This window comes from Ochlerotatus camptorhynchus, unplaced genomic scaffold (assembly GCF_037179485.1).
Source record: "Ochlerotatus camptorhynchus isolate MF236.1 unplaced genomic scaffold, CSIRO-AGI_Acam_v1.1 ptg000020l, whole genome shotgun sequence".
Classification (NCBI taxonomy): domain Eukaryota; kingdom Metazoa; phylum Arthropoda; class Insecta; order Diptera; family Culicidae; genus Ochlerotatus; species Ochlerotatus camptorhynchus.
Genome location: NW_027040512.1, coordinates 997496 through 1016069, shown reverse-complemented (window position 1 = coordinate 1016069; position 18574 = coordinate 997496). Strand labels below are relative to the sequence as shown.

Genomic DNA, 18574 nt, shown 5'->3' with positions numbered 1-18574 from the left:
CCAAAGACGAATTTCGCACCAACTCGTCACCTAGTTTTCTGGATTAATTAGGACTATAATTTGGTGGATACGAATAGTTCAAGTTTGGGGCGCAAAGATGGGCAGCGATACAAACTTTTTTGTGTCGTAAGATAGAGGTTTGATTTTTCGGCAAAGTTGTAGAACGTAGACTTTTATGAAAAATTGCTTAAAACATAAAAGCTGTACATCTTCAAACATCGGACAAATACGAAGTTTTATAAGATTTGCCTGATATTCACGTTTTAAGTATTATATTTAGAACAATCGCTCTGGATCTATACAATACAATATTATAAATAAGTATAAATCAACAAGTCAGGCCTATTATAATCTTTCATATTATCATACATTTCGTACAACATTTTCAAAAACAGAAACTGCGCCCGGAGCTGCTAATAGTTTTCCCCCATCCGATGCCATTTATAAATCTTAATCGTAATTGAAATGTAGCTGAAATATAATAAATCAGTTTAAAATCGACTTTCATCTAAACGACAATTCAATTATCAATATGGTAGATTGCTTACGGTACATATTTGAGAGTTTTTCGTCACGCTGATCGAAAGGAAGCCGATATAATTGAACCCACATTTCTCTGACGACGCTGTCTTTGGGAAACCAGAAGGAACTGACATTTTGTAACGTTTTATTCGGCGTACTTTTACAGAAGGTGTGCATTTCAATGGCAATTTTCAAATAATCACTAAACTGCATTCGTTTTACCTTGTTGCTGAAGCAGACGACAGTTGCTCCAATTAAAAGTCACTCGAAGTAAACACGAAATTGCGGGTTGCCAGCTCTTGCAGACAAAATAACTTAGTTGGCCGTGCAACCAGATTTACTTTTATTCATTCCGTTCCGCGCGTTTCTTATTAAGGATGCGTTCCATTTGGTGAATTTTCACTTAAATTTGACACGTCGAGAATAAATTATAATACAGTCAACTCTCCATAACTCGATGTTCTATAACTCAATATTCCCATGTATCGTACTCTCCATGTATTTTCATTTTCCCATGTATCGTACTCTCCATAAGTCGATATTTCTACAAGTCGATGCCTCCTTTGGTGATGGTCTTTGTACACACTCATTTTATATTATTGAGGTCAGTAAAAATTTACTGTGTTTTTGAAATTCGGAACACCCAGTATTAAGATCATCACTACATATCATTACCGAACTCTCCCTTACGAAGCAAAAACTAATAGTTTACTAATAAAAAAAAGCCGTTTAATATAACTGATGAGTCCAGTAATGTTTTCTTTTGCACTATGTTATTGTAAAACCCCTTTTTTATTGAGTATATTACTTATTTAAAACACTAAGTTTCTAAGTAAAAAATGGTTGGCTTAGATTAAAGGTTTTAGAAGGAAAAATCTATTAATCAGTGGTAGAGATCGAGCGGAAGGAAGTTCGGTAGGATGCTCGAATTATGTGATCTATTGAATCCCATAATGTGCTTTCCTATTAAACAAAAACCTTATACCTGCCACAATCAGGAGTCTTTGATCTGAAATCTGCAATTATTATTAAAAATTAATAAGCCTTTTCGATATAATTGCAAATTGCTTTTTTTGCGATTAATTCATGCAAACGACTTTGAAAACGTAGATACAATCCTGTTCATACTATTTACTTTTGCTTGCTTTTTTTGCAATATGAAATATGTTATTTTGACAGCTGTAGAGTTTTAAAATAGAGTACTGCAATTTACCGACATTTTAACGACTAACTCAGTACATTAAATTACTATCTTCAGCATTTATGGACATTCATTACCGAGTTACAATTTTTAAACACCCAGCATCGGTATTTCATCGGCTTTCAACTGAAACTTCAGTAAAAATGTCCCATTACTAAGCAAGATCAGTATAAAAAAGTACTGAACATCTAAATGCAGGAAGAGCTCACTCACTAGTGTTATTTTGATTATATAATTCGATATGTTAAAGGTAGAGCTTCTGAACTCAAATGAACTTTAAAGAGATGATAATTGGTGATTATCCCACATCGACCACACCATGCTGGGTCCATGCTGGGTTATTAGACCCTAGCCAAATTCCGGAAAGCTATTTCTCGACACACGACGAACATTTTCTGGTTTGAAAAGAGAATAAACGGCAAAGAAATAAATCGCCATCAATTATGAATCAGAAAGAAGAAGATGAAAAACTACTATTGAAATTGTAGTATTATCATATTTGCATTATCCCACATGTATCATGAAACAATCATTCACAATCCATAAATTAACCATTTTCTTTTGACACAGATAAACATCACCCAAATTCTTAACCTACTGAGAAACTGCTCAGTTCCTTTTCCTTGTTTAATAACCTTCTCTAATTGTTACCGCATGTGCGTTATGAGCTTATAATGCTTCACGCGTATGCAAGTGAACTGTTTACACAATAAACCCATCGCGTCGCATCGCTCACTCTAGGTTTATATTTCGTGTACATTCCAAAAATATGATCGTTCATCGATAGAACTCATGAAATAAAGACAAGATTGCCTTTTGAACCGTCAACCGAGTTGGTTGTAAGTTATCTGAAGTCCGTCATACCTCAAAATGCAGGGTATCTACTACCTGGAGAAACCTGGAAAACCGGGAATCCCCAGGAATCCCCCATTGTATTTCCCTAGGAAAAATTTGGTTTTCTCAGGGAATTTCATCATTACTCCGGGAATTTTCAAATTCTCTTACCAATGATTATTTTTAAGGAATATAATACATTTTATTATGCAAATAGTTTAGTTTACTCGTTACTTTCTTTCACTCATTGAAATTATTAGATCCCGAGTGGATTTATCTTCAGTAACAAAATAAATCCTAAATTTTCAGAGGCTTGAATTATTTTTTTTTAGGTTTAGGAATATGAATATTTTTCACAAATTTTAAACATTAACCTTTTTTAAATTCAGTACTCTAAAATAATGATACTTGGAAACATTTTCAAGGTGTTTTCCAAGATCACATATTTGAAAAATATTAAGGACCTTGTATTATTTCCAAGGCTCAATAAACTGGATGATAATTTCTAAATAACTCATTCCAAGGGAGTTCTGAGTAGAATTGTGAGGAGCATTTCAAAGAGTTAATGAGTGTCCTGAGCAAAACTAGAAAGGTATTCCTAGAAAAATTCCATATTAATTTCTGAAAAATGCAAAGTGAATGCTGAGCCCTGCCCTTTGGTTCAGTGAGGGTTAGGGTGCGTTCTGCCAGGTTGGTCGAGGCAGATTTCATGTGTGAGTAGGTGATGAACATTGTTATGTACATTTCACTTTACAAAGTGCGTTTCATATTTCATCACATGTAGTTCCAAAGAGCCTGAACAAAATGTGGCACTTGCGAATATTACTTGAAGATACGATATTAGACTGATGCAAAATTTGACTTTTTCGCTCCACAGTGCTTAAATGGTTTCCAATCGGGTCGTGATTAGCCTCCAAAAGTTACAACTCATTTGGTTAGAAACAGACTTCGCACAAACCATTTGAAGTTTACATGTAAATTACTATGGGAAATCTCAACTATTTGTTCATTGCCTTCTAGTCTTTTTCCATATCGAGCTGCAAAACAGCTCGATAGCTATTCTTTTAGAAAATTTTTTCAGCTACAACTTTGCTGAAGATCATTTCTATGTAAAACGAGACAGGAAATAGTTATTAATTATTTAAGAGATTGGTAAACTTATGACATGATCAAGCAGCTGCTCTGTAGGCAACACTGTATTTTGCAGTGTGACATAGTAGCCATAATTTTTGTGTCCTATTCAACGCCCCAGAAACACCAATGTTGCCTGCTGAGCAGTCGATTGAGCATGATCATAAGACATCAGTGCATTGAACCGTTAATAACTTTCGATCCTTGCATTTAATCAAAAAGTAGTCTTCAGCAAAGTTGTAGCTGGGAAAATTTCCTACAAGTAAAGTTGAAAGTTTTTGAAGCAGACCGATATGGCGAATTATTAGATAGACATGAATAAAAATCTTGGTTTTACCATAGTAATTCCCATACAAACTTCAAATAGTTTGTGCCCTCTCAGTTTCACACCAAATGGGTTTAAATTTCGGGAGGTTAGTCATGATCCGATTTGGAATCGTTTAAGTATTGTGGAGCGAAAATTTCAAATTTTGCATCACTCTAATACGATATGACGGAACATTGATACTAATTGTAAAAAAACACAAGTAAATTCTGCCAGAAATTAGTTAGGATAACATATTGAAAAATGAAAATTTCCCGTACCATGGAGTCAACAAAGTAAAAGTGAAAGAAGAGCTGCAAAATGGAGCGCATGCAATACGACAATGGAGTGATGTTCGTTATGAAAATACTGTAAGGAAGATCCTGCTAGGGTTCTCAAAAATTCCGGCTTATGCGCCAGACGAAGAAGTCGTCTGCCAGGAATTACAGATATGTGTGGCCAGCTAGCAGTTTTTCTCAACCCAGCAGATTCCACCCACTAGAGTAACCCAACGGTCAAAAACTATCAACATCCCAAGTCCAATAGTCCAAGAATTCGTTTCACCCAATTTTGTATTCTAATTTTATCTTCCAATTGTTTTTTAATTAATTAGGTCAATTGTAAATACGGTGTAAGTGTTACAGGTTTATTAAAATCAAGTCCAGTAAATTGAAATTCGATTTAACAAAAAAAAAATTGATTTTGAAAGTTTCCAAAAATCCATGGTTTTCTTATTTTAATTTTTGTTGTTGTTGTTTTATTAACAAAACCCTGCTCTAGCTCTCTCTCCTATGTGTGACGTCATTCCCTCCCCCCTTTATGTGTTCTCAAGCTTTTTTCCCCTACTAAGTATAATTCAGGGTCCCTACTTGTTAATCGGTGTGATTGTGTGTGTGAGGAGAATGGTTCGCGTACTTACAGTTGCTGCTCAATGGTACCTGGTCGGACCACACTCGTCCGAAGTGGGTGGCTCGTCCGTATTATGATGGCCGATGATGATCGCCCCGACCGTTGCCGGGGGGGAACCAATCTTCTCCAGACTGGCTCGATGATGCTCGATGGTTCGGTGCCAGTTGTTCACCGTGACTATGGGTAACTTGTAGATGCAGATGCGACGGTGGGAGATCGTTTGACTACCACAATCGCCCGGGTCAGACAACGCCGTATCCTAACCTCAAAAATAGAAACGATGAGGGAGCGTTGCCAGAGTGGCGATCAATAGCGTGCACCGGGCGGGGAGGATGTCGTCGAGTGGCGTGGACGGGCGAAACTCGCTAGATAAGGAATTCACCGTCTAGAATAGTCCCGGCGTGCACTAGCTTGATGGGTGGTTTTTCTGTGGGGTGGTATCGCATGGAGGGCCTCCGGTTTTCAGGACGTGAGTCGGGCGGATTATGCTGGCGTTGGCAGCCTTTCCCCTTGTGGACCTTCCCACAAAACAGGCAATCACTTTAGGCATGTGATGCACGTGGGGCCGAGTTCTTCATCCGATGGCCAACGCTCTCCGAATGTCCTATAGTGGTACGCAACCACGAGGCGATAGGAGCACTCAGGGTAACCAAGCCTGATACCACCAACCAAGGAATCAAATTCACTCTGGGAGGTGAACCGATCGAAATACCGTCGAAAATAACCCGCACTACGTTTAGCGAACGTTCCTGCCACAAGCCCAAATCGCTGTTGCAATCGCTCAGTGGCTTCTGAAGAAACAAAGAACACTCCTCAGAAACACATCACACATGTTTTTATCCACTACTTTACTACTTTAGGTTTTCACCGTACTTGGTTTTATTATATGGTTTTGTTCACTGCACTGATTTTCTTAAAATTCTGTAAACTGATCTTCTTCACTCGGCGGTCCAAAAGGGAAAGACCCAATAGCTCTCCCTGACCAACCAATAAACTTCCCTTCTATTCTTTCATCTTTTCTGTATTTTAAGTATTGTTTCAGGTTCTATCTTGATTTAAAAAATTCATCATTAGATTTTCCCTGTCATTAATCATCGACATGGGTGAAAACACAGTCACCCCACTATCATCGTCATTTCAAAACAAATTGATTCGAGCACTCGAATTCACCTATTGCCTAGGTGCACTAGGAGCAACCAACTCTAACGCTTCTATATGAAACGATCGTTTGACCGTTTTAATACCCGGAGACACTGTCCATTTTCCGTATTGGTGTTACGGGTTTATAAGGCGCAACTAGGAACTCAAGATACAAGGATAATGGACGTCGAAATATCGTAGAACACATCTGGAATGCCATGGGAGACTTTCGGGAGACAATCAGTGACTAGCAGTGATGCAGAGAATGTCAACGAGTTCACAAATAGGCACGAAAATTGGACAGAAGGGTGAAGAAACAGCGAAAGTTGGTGAGACCGTTTAAAATTTTTAATTTTCATTATTGCTATACATAGGGTAAATTATGGCTTCGGCACCCATTGACTGTTTTCGGCAACCGAAATTGAAACGTTTATTTCACTGTATTTTCCCATCAAAACTCTTCGCTGAATGTATTAAGCCGATTCCTTACCTTTTCAGCTTCAATCTGATTACATTTTTACGACTGTGAATTCCTATTATACCATATTTTTCTTTAAATGAAATATACATACTACAAAATACGGCTGATTTCGAGTTGCCGATAATAGAACAGCTGGTTAACACGCAGTTCAAATGGAAAGGGTGCCGAAGAAAAAGAGACTGCCGACAATAGTCACTCTCACCTGAGAAGTTTGGAGCGTTGTAAAAACATGTTCAACCCGTTTTGATCAATTCTGTCGATTGGAATTGGTAGAACAGCAAGCAGCAGATAAATGTCAACAAACAAACCTGTCATGTATGTGTGTGACGCTGAGAAATCGCTAATAGAAGTTCGGACGCTGCTTAGATTGACGAGAATACGTAAATTCCCCTACATACAAAACAATGCTGGGATTGGGAGGGACCGTCAGGGCACCAGATTGAAGCGATTTGGATGGGGAGCAGAGGGTCCCAAGCAGAGATGCCAGATTTTTTGTTTTCAGTAGTCTGCGAAAAATGTCTGTGAATTTCAGAAATGTCTGTAATTGGGCTGCATAAAATTAGCATAGGTTTTTCGTGTGACGAGGGGGGTTATGTTAAAGCAAAAAATACCTGTTTTTATCGAATTGAACCTAATTGGAGTTGGGAATGCATCCATTTACGTCGTATTCGTTAAAAGCAATTAATAAAAAAAAATTACAATTACACTACAAATGAGGTCGATCAACGTTTAAATTAGTGCACTCATATTCTTGAAAACGTAGTTTACTCATAGACTGAGTAAATCTTTCCGAGCTTTTACAGGAATTTATTTTCTAATATGAGCAACATTTCGATGTACAAATGAAAATAGTACACCGAAAAAAGTTTCCATGTAGTTTCCATTGGGAATGAACATAATATTTTTAGCAATACAGTATTTTAAACAGGTTTTTTAAGCCTGCATGTCAGTATAACAATTGAAATCTTAAAACTACAAACCAAAACTAAATCTTATCTAAATGTAAAGGGAATTGATCATTGCAATTGAGGATTGCAACGATTTTTGCCTGAAATTATTAATTATTTTGTTGGACATTCTAAAGTCTCAACATTCGAAATTCTATGTACCTCGGTAGTACTGTACCAGGGAGCCAACTTCAAAATCATCTTCAGAACTATGAAATTGGCGCTATGCAATTCGTTAAAAATACCAAAACCAGCGGACGACTCTATTAGTGATCCATCTGTGAAGAACGATCTTGCGGAATCAACTTGCCCAAACTTTGCAGCGTAAATTGACGGAGCAATCATGGAACGATGATGTTCTGGGATTCCACAAATCTCCCGCGTCATAGATAAATCAAAACTAACTGAATTGCCAAAGTCGGAGAAGCACACACGATGAGGATTATGCTGCGAAGGGCTGACATCCTGTGTTATGTACACGTAGTACAATGTCATAAAACGAGTTTGAGGGTTTAGCTCAAGAAGCTTCTAAAAGTTTGCAATCACCAGTGGGTTCATAATTTCACAACGGGTGAGGAGCCTGAGGGATAATTCCGAAAACCGATCAGAGAGTGGCAACATGCCCGCTAACACTTCGAGACTCATCGTATGGTATCGTATGGTCCAGAATGCAGATTTAGGCGGAATGATATGTTTTGAGCCTGAAATTGAAACTTTAGACTAAAAGTTTCTTCTAAAGGGTGTCCACGATGAAATTGCCACACACAAAATTGATTCGCAAAATTCGAGTTTTCATCCGATTGCCATCAAATTTTCAGGGATTGAGAAATAACTATTAAACTTCATTTTACCATTTTACTCGTATTTTATTTACAGTCCATACGCAAATGCCCGCACCTTGGCCTTAACCCCGGCCATAAGATTCTGCACAACCTGTGAACAACCGTTTTTTGCATGTAAACCCATACTTTCTTCAGTTCCTCGACTGTCTTCACTACCTTAGGTCGTTTAAGAAGGTGCTGCTTCATAATCGCCCAGTACTTCTCGATGGGGCGGAGCTCCGGAGTGTTGGGAGGGTTGAACATTTTCGGCACGAAATTGACCTTATTGTCCGCATACCACTTCAGCACGTCCTTGGAGTAGTGGCATGAGGCCAAATCCGGCCAGAAGAATGTTGGGACGTTGTGGGCCTTCAGGAGAGGAAGCAGCCACTTCTGGAGGCACTCTTTTATGTACACCTGTCCGTTCATCGTGTCCTGGGTCACGAAAGGTGCACTCCGCTTCCCGCACGTGCAGATGGCTTGCCAAACCAGGAATTTCTTCGCAAATTTGGACATCTTCTGAGTGCGGACATGCTCCGGAACGCTGAACTTATCCTTGGCCGTGAAAAACAGGTTGCCGGGGATCTGTTTGAAGTCGGCCTTCACATATGTTTCGTCGTCCATGATGCAGCATTCAACTTTCGTCAGCATGTTGAGGTACAACTTCCTGGCACGGGTTTTGGCGGACTTGTTCTGCTTCTCGTCGCGATTAGGAGCCTTTTGTACCTTGAACGTTCGAAGCCCAGCCTTAGTTTTGGCCTTCTGGACAAAACTTCGGCTTAGGTGCAGCTTCTTAGCCACATCCTTAACGGAGGCGTTCGGATTTCGGTTGAAGGCACCAACTACGCGGTTGTGATTTTTGGTGTTGTACGGAATACTTTTTCCTTCACTTCTGGGCTTCCGATCGGTGGTCAACCGTTCCTCGAACCGCTTAATCACTCGCGACACCGTGGAATTCACGATTCCCAACGTTTTAGCGATGGAACGATGCGAGAGATCCTTGTTCTCGTGATGAATGCGCAAGATTTTATCACGCACGATCTGTTCTTTCGACTCCATTTCCGCGAGTTTTGATCACAGGACTTTCAAACTTGCAGGATGTAAAAAATGCACTAAGAACTAAATCCACCCAAATTTTCATTAAATTCTACCCAACGGTTAAAAAGTTAGAGCAATTTCATAGTGTGGCAATTTCATCGTGGACACCCTTTACAAAGTTGTTCCTTATAGTTAGGCCCTCATTTTTATGACAGTGAATTCTAGGGTGGTTCCTATTATCATTAAAATCAAAAATCTAACTTTTTTGTTTGAATAAATTAAGGTATACATTCTTGAGCAAAGTTATAGCTGAGCTAATTTCAAGCAACTTTGTTAAAATAATTTTTTTGTATTTCTTAAATTGGCCGATTTAGAGCTATTTTCTTGAATTGAGTTACGGTGGCTCTTAAAAAAACAGTTGTTTTGTTCTAGTTTTCTTATTTCGAATTTCTCAGCAAAGGTGTCTCGACATAACTTTTAGATCTTAATAAGGCGCAAATTTTTGCTGCACAAAGCTTGTCAATATCTTTCGCCGATCAAGAGTTATTTACTTTTTTATACTAAAAATATGCGCTTTTCAAATGTTAATATCGCTGGTTGGGACAAACAAAAAAAAAGTTTTTTTACGGCATTTGAAAGGGCTATGCTATTCTCAATAATATGAAAAATTGGAGGTATGTTATTTTTTAAACTCGTATAAAATCAATTTGAAATAATTCATGTCAGCCCTTCGCAGCATAATCCTCATCGTGTGTGCTTCTCCGACTTTGGCAATTCAGTTAGTTTTGATTTATCTATGACGCGGGAGATTTGTGGAATCCCAGAACATCATCGTTCCATGATTGTTCCGTCAATTTACGCTGCAAAGTTTGGCCAAGTTGATTCCGCAAGATCGTTCTTCACAGATGGATCACTAATAGAGGCGTCCGCTGGTTTTGGTATTTTTAACGAATTGCATAGCGCCTCTCGAATGCTTCAAGTTCCTTGTTCCGTATATGTTGCTGAGCTGGCGGCAATATACTATACGCTAGAAACGATCGCCTCAATTCCACCAGATCACTATTTTATTTTTACGGATAGTCTAAGTTCTGTCGAGGCTATTCGCTCCATGAAGCCGGTAAAGCACTCCTCGTATTTTCTCATGAAAATACAAGAGCTTTTAAGTGCTTTATCTTTAAGATCTTTTGTCATCACCTTTGCATGGGTCCCATCTCATTGCTCGATTCCGGGCAATAATGAGATGGCTGACTCACTTGCTAAGGTGGGCGCTATGGATGGCGATATTTACGATCGACAAATCGCCTACGATGAATTTTTCTTCATTTATCGTCAACAGTCACTCGTCAGCTGGCAGAATAAGTGGAGTGAAGGGAGTTTGGCACGATGGCTGTATTCGATCATCCCTATGGTGTCGAAGAGTCCTTGGTTCAAGGGGTTGGATGTGGGTCGAGACTTCATTCGTATGATGTCTCGCCTCATGTCCAATCACAATTCGTTAAACGCTCACTTGTTCCGTGTTGGGCTGGGGGACAGCAATCTCTGTGAATGTGGACAAGGTTACAAGGACGCAGATCACATTATTTGGTCTTGTGCTGAGCATCGCGAAGTCAGATCTGAACTGTACGATTCTCTTCGGGCTCGAGGTAGACAACCTAGTGTTCCAGTTCGGGATATTTTGGCTAGACGCGATCTGGAGTTTATGAAACTCATATATGTTTACTTTAAGAATATTAACATTGGATTGTAAGTTTGATTAACCTTGTGTTTAGTTTGTATTTTGTACGTGTGGGTTTTTTTTATGTTTGTTTTCAAGATGAATAGAAATTAGTTCATGTTTTAGGATTAATTAAATATTTGTATCGTAAACCACATTTCAAACCTCCCACCTCCCTCTCTCTTTTCCCATCCAAAAAAATTGTAAATCTCCACTAACCTCGAGACAACCGCGAGTATCCGATCCAGCTCCTTTAACTTTAAATATAAGACATCAATAATGTATAACGAAAATGAAAACTCGGCTCTGTAAAGTTAATTCGATTGAGCCTGTACAAATAAAGTAATTAATAAAAAAAACTATAATTTGAATCATTTGATGCGTTTAGATGATTTCTCAATTTAAAACAAACGGAAGATGAATATACGCGTATTTCCAGGCACAGTAGAACTTTAATTGACCACGTTTATTCCCTAATATCAATAACAACGATGAATTAGAAAAAATTGAACCGCTGGAGGAAATATTCGAAACAGGCTGTTTTGAATCTTGTTGAGAGGAGCGTGGATTTTCCCTTCGCAGCCGGTACCTTAGATGAATCTACAGCTGTTCTTAATAACGCTTTGAAAACGTGTACCAATCAACTAGTTGAGCAAAGGTTTGTTTCTTCTAAAAACTCGAACAGCTGGTACAATTTGGATCTTTTGCGTCTTAAAAAGGAACAAATGGTACAAAAAGTGTTGTTATAAGTATTCACAATCGACAAAGAAAACTCGCTGTGAATATGTTCAAAGGAAGATTGATCAGCATCAAAACAACAGCAAAGAATTATGGAAAAAAAAATAAATCTTTATCAAAACCTAGTAATTTCAAACCGCGGTCCATAACATTTAATGGCACTTTAGAACAGTCAGAACAAGTAATTGCATCTAAGTTTACTGATTATTTAGTCAACAGTGTCTCATTGATTAATCAATCCATTGAATTGGTCGATGAACCTGACGAAATAAAACTGCCAGTTAACAGTAATTGTAGATTTAAAGGTTTTCACCGAATTACATTAGATGAATTTAGAGTCATTTACTTTTCATTAGCAAACTCGGCTGCAGTAGACAATGTTAATGCTAGAGTTATTCAAGATTGCTTTCATGTCCATTGGCTACATCTTTCTGGACCTTACTAATGAATCATTGCAGAATGGACATGTGTCACAAATTTGGAAGGAATCCTCAGTGGTTCCTATTCAAAAAGCTGCTGGAACGATTAAAGCCGAAGAGTTTCGTCCTATCAAAATGTTGCACACATTAGAGAAAATCTTAGAACTTGTTGTCAAAGGCCAGCTATTTAAATAGAAATAGTTTGTTGATACCAAAACAATCGGGACATCGGGAAGGTTAAGGCCGGCGCACAATTGATACGTTTTCAGGTTTTTTGACAGTTAGCCCATGCATTATCTGTCAAAAACCCCGAAAACGTATGCATTGTGCGTCGGCCTTTATTATTGTGAAACCGCGTTGAATTTGGAATTAGCAAAGTGGAAAAAAAAACTTGACGTGTTTTCTTGGATCTTAAACGCGCTTTTGAAACAATTTCTAGGCCCTTATTGTTAAGATCAATCAAGCGCTTTGGAATTACGAGTACTGCATATAAATGGATTGAAAGCTATTTGTGTGACAGGACTCAACGAACTGTTTTTAAGGATTCTCGTGGGGAATATCCATGGAGTGCCCCAGGGAAATGTATTAGGGCCCCTGTTATTTATTATGTATATTAATGACTTGTGACGTGTATTACGATTTTGAGACATTAATCTGTTACATTACATTATTATTATTATTATTTAGCTTTATTAGGGAGGCTTTCAGCCTTGGGCTGGTTCGCCTCCAATCCTGTTACATTACATTATCATTACTGTGTTATTCATTGCAGCTAAGAATTTTGATGATGCCGTTTTACACTTGAATGAAGATTTGTGTTTTCTAAGTAGATGGTTGAAGTATAAGCAGTTGAAATTGAATACAAGTAAAACTATAGTTAAGGTAATTTCGCGGAATCGATTAAATGAGAACGTCTCTGTTGAATTTGATGATGAGACTATTGATCGCGTTTGGAACATTAAATATCTTGATGACAAACTAAAGTTCAACTCTGCGAATTCTTTATCGACTAAAAAACCAGTTAACTATTACCAGTAAAATTCAGCTATACAAATCAATCATCTCTCCGCATCTAGACTTTAACCCTTCCATTTTATTTCTGGCCAATGAAACACAAATATCGAGATTACAGTGCAAGCAGGATAAAATAATGCGTTTGATATTGTGATATAATAGATTCACTTCCTCAACTTTGATGCTAGACGCTTTAAAATGGTTGTCGGTGAAGCAAAGAATTGTATATTTGACTATGGTGTTCATTTTTAAAGTAGTTGACGATTTGGTGCCTAGATATTTGTGTGATCGAATTGAAAGAGGAAGTGACTTTCATAGATATAATACTAGAAACGCGATTGAAATAAGAACACCACATTGCTTGACTTGTACCTCACAAAATTCACAATATTATAAAGGAATAAATGTTTTCAATTCGATGCCTAGACATATCAAACGTTCAGCAACACTTGCAGAATTTGCATTTCACACATTAAAATTGTGTTTTGAACAGTTATCCAGTGATTTTTTTTTAAATAACTGACAAATTATGTCTTGACGAAGTTATCTTTAACGGATTATTTTGTATGGATAGCTGTCATAATGACTTTTCAATAATTATTTTAGCACTGCAAAAACTATTTTTATTCGCCACCGTGGTGATGATGGTTTTTTTAATATTTGATTTAATAGTAGTAGATAAATTAAAAAAAAAAGTAGTCAACAAAGGTATGAGCCTCGCGTGTGTATTACGGATATAGAAGACTGAATTTAAAATCTGATAAAAACAAATGCAATTTTAAAGCTTATTTGGAAGATGCCTTGAGTTAGTAATAAGTTTTATAGCAAATGTCGGGGATTCGTGAACATTTCAAACATTGCTGAAAATTATGATAGCATCAGATTGCGGGGGTTAGCGGCGCCGGTGGTGTAGTGGTAAGCGTGATTACCTCCCACTCTAGCATGCCTGGATTCAATCCCAGTCGGCGCTGCCAGGATGTTCTGAGGGATAACATCTCTGATCTCGCCTTCCTTCAGAAGGGAAGTAAAGACGTTGTTCCCCGGTTCATGAGCTAATGAGTCGATAAGTAGGGTCTAGGTTTGAGAATTGCCTCCGGCTTCGGTAGTATTGGTGCTCAGCCCAGAAAACAAGATCGACGGAAAACAAATCAAGGAGATTGCGGGGTTGATAGTGTAGTAGGATGCTTTGTTGATTATTAATTAACTCTTGATTGCTTGTAATACTTATGATTATTTTAGAAGTCGTCTTTAATTATCTTAAAGATAAATCGTCCAGTTCAAACCTTTGTAGAGGTATGAGATGGGACCATCGTCATCATCAGAAGTTTTTCCCGGGAAAGTGTCGGAAAATTTACTCAAACTATGACGCCGCCGCCGGCAGAAAATAACATATCACGCCGCCGCCAAAAATATTTTGATCGGCGCACAGGTCTAGACTTGGAACTGCTTCCAACCTGGATAATAAACAAATTCGCTAATAGTAATGAGTACGATTGGCAAAACTTAACAGTGCCCTACGTGCCGAAAAGTGTGCTATGCTGTGTTTGCAGAGTTGATTACCCCTTGTATTTTCTAAAGATATATCTTGAATATGAAATATTTAAATTAAAATAATGTTTGATTGGGGATTAATCATTGATCTGTCAATTTCAAAAGAAGAGAAACTTTCCCGAAGACAACACTAGTCAAAAATGCAAGATTCACGAGATAATGACGTTTGCCCGTCTTTCCACAGTTCTGGATCACTGTGTGGCGGTGTTCAAATACAGTACGCAGTGTCGTGTTGTGTTTGAACATGCCTGAATTGAAACTTAGACCAGCATTAGTGGAGCGATGCCACCTCGTTGATGATTTTGAAATTTGAATACTTTGTCCTCTTGAAGTTCTCAATATGTGAATAATATACGATGATAATTTATGAATATGGTTACTCATGACATTCTCAAGATCAGGAATATTACACTTACAGAGGGTCATTGCCACCTCGTTGATAATTTTGCAATTCTAATCCTTCGTTCTTATGAAGTTCACGATATGCAAATATTTGAAATATCGCCTACATGAGATCTTAAAATTCTTATGCTTCATCCTCATGATGTTCTTGACATTGTTATTTCAGGAATATCGACCATTGCCAAATCATTGATATTTTTGAAATTCTAATAATTCGTCCTTACGAAGTTCTCTTGCTTATCTAATGAAATGTCACCCTTATGTAGGATTTTTGTCAGACAGATAATTTCTAAATTCTATTGCTTCAGCCTGGTGAAGCTCTCGATATGCACATCTTTTGAAATTGCGACTTACCTGTTATTATTTTCCAATCACTCGTTCGTCAATGAACCTGCAGAGCAAAAATAAAAATTAATATCACGTCAAAGAGGATGCAGTACAAGCGCGGTGATAAGGTGATAAGAGAAGTAAGTGATGAATCGTTTACATCTAAAATACAGATATTTTTCTTTTCACAAAAAAAAACATCGATGCTACAACTGTGTTCGATAAAATAGCAGCGCATGCCGATTTTCATACAAAATGGTCAAACTTTGACATTATGTAACTTATGATCAATTGAGCTGAAACGTTCACCAAAGAACTACATATATGTTCAATTTTACGATTACAAAATATTAAATTTTTGGAAGCACCTGCCGGAAAGTGAGACACCAGGTAAAATTGTTCTAAATAATAGCAGTAGTAATAATTTTCATTTCAGCTTAGTTTTGAGATTTTAAATTTTGCATTTCTCAAAATTCTAACAATCCGCACCCAATTAAAAAATGTACATAATAGTTAAAAATGTAATCGTTATTGTGGTTGACTATGATATGATTTTGAAAAATATGCGTTTGAAATTAGTAAAATTAGTAAAATTGACAAATGAAAAATACTCGGTCTAGGAGTAGTACCAATTGAATAAGAGTATCCAATCTTTACTTTTCCATATTTGTGACTTTTTCCTGGAAAATCCAATCTTTACTTTTCCATATTTGTGACTTTTTCCTGGAAAAACCTATCGCTAAGATCTTGCACTTTTAACGAATAGTAAACTGAATTCAAATTTGTACTGCTTTCATTGACCGAGTAGTATAGTAAAAAAAGGCGTAGCCCAACGTAGAAAAAAGAAGAACAAACACAAAAATCGCAAAATGCCTACCTTCACTTATCTCAGCACGCTAGTATACAGCGTGTGGATGGTGGTGACGACGAACTTCGTAAGCTAATGATGGTGACGTGGCTGTGAACGGCTGCTTGAATTACCAACAAAACCTTGATCACTTTACTCACTATAAATGGATTGCTTGAACAAAAAATTGAACCAGCTTGGCCCAACGCTCGACTGAGAATGAATGTAACTAGTTGAAAAACGCAAATTAATATTAAACAGGCCTGATAAGCTAATCAATTGATATCAACAGCAAGCAGAAAGGCCAGATACGCTTATCAATTGATATTTGCACATCGAACGTGATACTTCGTACCTGCACGCAAGAGTGAACATTGAGGCTTGCTATATTGCAACAGAATAGGATCGGGCGATCTTGGATCGATCTTTGGAAGATCGATCTTTTTCATCCCGATTTCCGATTTTTCGGATCGATTCTTTGTCCACGAGAAGATCGAAAAAAATCAATTTTTTCTTTCGATCTTTTCGATCTTCAAATTAAAATAGGTGTTCATTTTGTAAGTGTATTTACAACGAAAAAACGATTTACTCTCACCCCAGACTGCGTAGTAAATTGAACGAACATAACATCAACATCAGCATCGCTCCCTATGTTATTAGCTGGATTACAATGACGTCACTATTTGCATTTCCAATATTTACGAATACAACAAGACCAAACCTTCAAGGTCTACCTTCCTCATGTGCTCATTGCTCCTTGCTGTCACATTTTGTCTACACGGATAATCATAATGATACATTTTGATTGATTAATCATTAATGATTTAAAACTACACAAAAATGATAAAAATTATTCTTCATTATGAGTTGTCCCGTTTTTCTCGATAATGATTAAACGTACATCATTAATGTATCATTCTGTTTCTCCGTGTACTTTGTTGACAACCGAACTGAATTGACACACACATTGATAGTGAGCAAGTGTGACGTTCATTTCCTCTTTGTTTTCGTTTGCTCGTTAGCTTGCACCGAGGGGGGCGACACATCTAAATCTCAATTTTAGATGCTCAAAAAATCTCACACTAGCGAATCAATCTTCGAAAAATCTTCTTGCATTTCTCGCGTCTACTTGCATCGGGCATCACCTTTTTGCAGGAAATCTTCAGAATCGTGATCAATCTTCTTTCTATCTACTCAGCGTGTGATCAGCTAGCCACAGCACAACACAATCTTTCCTGCAGCGTATAAATAGAGTCGTCCCCCTCGGCTTGCACGCATTTTATTCAAAGAAAAATTTCTGGCAGGTGATTTAATTGAATATTATAAAGGAATGAATGTATTAGGGTATCAATGTTAACAAGCGTATTAAAAAATATCAAAAGATCGATCTACCAAAGATCGATTCTTTGGTACCGATTTAATCAGTGGATCGATTCTAGAGCCAAATAAAAGATCGATCCGTCAAGATCGCTCTTTCTCTGAAGATCGCCCAATCCTACAACAGAAAGGGCAGACGAAATCGATTAACGCTTCTTATACGCCTTTAAGCCTACATACAAATACAATACAATACATACAAATCAGCGAATCCAAACACATAAAGCAACCAGCTGCGATCAATGCGGCGAGCTGCATGCAGATGGTCCTTGCCGGGCTACCCCAAAATGTGTTTACTGCAAGGATACTCTGCATGCTTTGGTTGATTGCCCGAAGTACAAACAGCAGGGAGAAAAACTTAAGCGGTCTTTGCAAGCTCGCTCCAAGAGGTCACTTGCAGAACTCTTAAAAAACACCGCTTCATCTTCCCAAACCACCCCAAAAACCAAAAACACATACTCCATTTTGCCAGATGATGATCAGGGCTCTGACTCAGAGGTTGGTGAAGGTAGTCCCTTTGTCTTTAAAGGCAACACGAGAAAGCGATTAAAAAAAAACGTCACTCAAAATCCGCGTAAGACCTCTCGTATGGACTTCCAACCTACCTTGACAAATTTAAGAGGTAGCGGAAATGTACCGAAACCCCCACCACCGGGATTTAAATCTTGTAATTTTAACAAGGACTTTCCGCCACTTCCGGGATCATCTAAAACCCCAAATATCCCAGTTTTTCAGCCAGAAAAACAGCTGAATAATCAGCAAGAACATGATGCCATGTTCACGTTTTCTGGAATTGTGGAGAGCTTCTTCAATATATTCAACGTCTCTGACTCAACTCGGAACATTATTAATTTAGT

At 37.8% G+C, this 18574-nt stretch overlaps 1 long non-coding RNA gene across 1 annotated transcript in view; it reads right to left on the bottom strand.

The window, feature by feature from the left end:
• LOC135703267 (uncharacterized) overlaps positions 1 to 16624 on the bottom strand; it is a 29161-nt gene extending 12537 nt beyond the window's left edge. The window contains exons 1-2 of the long non-coding RNA XR_010517737.1: positions 16371 to 16624; positions 15521 to 15557 (exon numbers count right to left, since the gene is read on the bottom strand). This is a non-coding gene — a long non-coding RNA (uncharacterized LOC135703267). The remainder of the gene's footprint in view (positions 1 to 15520; positions 15558 to 16370) is intronic.
• Positions 16625 to 18574: the final 1950 nt, after the last annotated feature.